Consider the following 1,493-nt stretch of genomic DNA (forward strand, 5'->3'; position numbering starts at 1 on the left):
GTGTTTTGGTTGAGTCTTTAGGGTTTTCTGTATGTAGGATCATGCCATCTGCAAATAGTGACAGTTTTACTTTTTGCTTTCTGATTTGGATGACTTTCATATCTTTGGCCTAGTTGCTCCTAAGTAGGACTTCCAGTACCATATTGAATAAGAGTGGTGAGAGTGGGCACCCTTGTCTCATTCCTGATCTTAGAGGAAAAGCTTTCAACTTTTCACTGATGAGTACAATGTAAGCTGTGGGTTGATCATATTTGCCTTTATGATGCTGAGGTATGGTCTTTCTGTACCAAATTTGTTGAGGGTTCTAATGATGAAAGGACGTATTTTGTCAAAAGCCTTTTCTGCATCTATTGAGATTATCATATGATTTTTATCTTTCATTCTTTTAATATTGTATATCACATTTGCCTATGTTGAACCATCCTTGCATCCCAGAGATAAATCCCTCTTGGTCATGATGTATAACGCTTTTTTTTTTTTTTGGCATATGGAAATTTATTACTATCATGTTTTCATCATCAAAACTTATGATCTTGGTCTTTCCTTCCTGCCTTTGTATAAGGCCAAAAGAGAGACATTGGCTATTTTGACAACCTTAAAGCGGACTCCAGGAATGTCACCAACAGCATGACCTTTGCGACCAAATCCAGCAACCAGAACTTCATCATTTTCCTCAGTAAAATTCAAACAACCATCATAGGGTACAAAGGCTGTGATTTTTTTTGCCATTCTTGATGAGCTGAATCCTGACACCCTTCCTGATGGCAGAATTTGGCTGTTTGGCTTCAATCCTACTTTTTAAAACACACTTCCCTTGGCATTAGAAGCACCTCCAAAAGGGTTGGCCTTCAGGACTGTGCCCAAATGGGCTTTCTTGTACTGTTTATCATGCCACTTCTGGTCTCGTTGGTGGCTACAGAGCTTCCTCACAGTACGAAGACTGCGACACTTGCCCATCCTGCCGGTGCCATGGGCCTGAACGAAAGAGTATAACCCTTTTAATGTGTTTCTGCTCTAGGTTTTTGCTTTGTTGTTGCCATGAGGCTTACACGAGACTTCTCAGAGGTAACACAGTGCATTTTAATTTGAGAGCAGCTTGACTTCAGTCATCTATGAAAGTTTCACCCTTTTACTTCTCTGTTTTTATATTTTCGATGTTGCATTTTTATATTGCATATTCATTAACACATTATGGTAACTATTATTACTTTTAATACTCTTTTCCTTTCACCTTTATACTAAAATTAAGTGGTTAACAAACTATCCTATTACAGATTTAGTTTCTAGGTCTGATTGTATATTTATCTTTACCAGTGTGTTATATACTTTTGTATTATTTTGTCACTGATTAGTTTCTTTTCATTTCAGCTCAAAGAACTCCTCTCAGCATTTCTTGCAAGGCAGGTCTAGTGGTGATGAACTCTCTCAGCTTTTGTCTAGAAAAGGCTTTATTTCTTCTTCATATCTGAAGGATAACTTTGCTAGATAGACCA

General features: G+C 37.6%; 1 pseudogene; it reads right to left on the bottom strand.

Moving 5' to 3' along the window:
- Positions 1-525: 525 nt before the first annotated feature.
- Positions 526-957, bottom strand: LOC112394983 (40S ribosomal protein S23 pseudogene; annotated as a pseudogene).
- Between the last annotated feature and the right edge of the window lie 536 nt (positions 958-1,493).

This window comes from Neophocaena asiaeorientalis, unplaced genomic scaffold (genome assembly GCF_003031525.2).
Source record: "Neophocaena asiaeorientalis asiaeorientalis breed wild unplaced genomic scaffold, Neophocaena_asiaeorientalis_V1.1 scaffold364, whole genome shotgun sequence".
Classification (NCBI taxonomy): domain Eukaryota; kingdom Metazoa; phylum Chordata; class Mammalia; order Artiodactyla; family Phocoenidae; genus Neophocaena; species Neophocaena asiaeorientalis.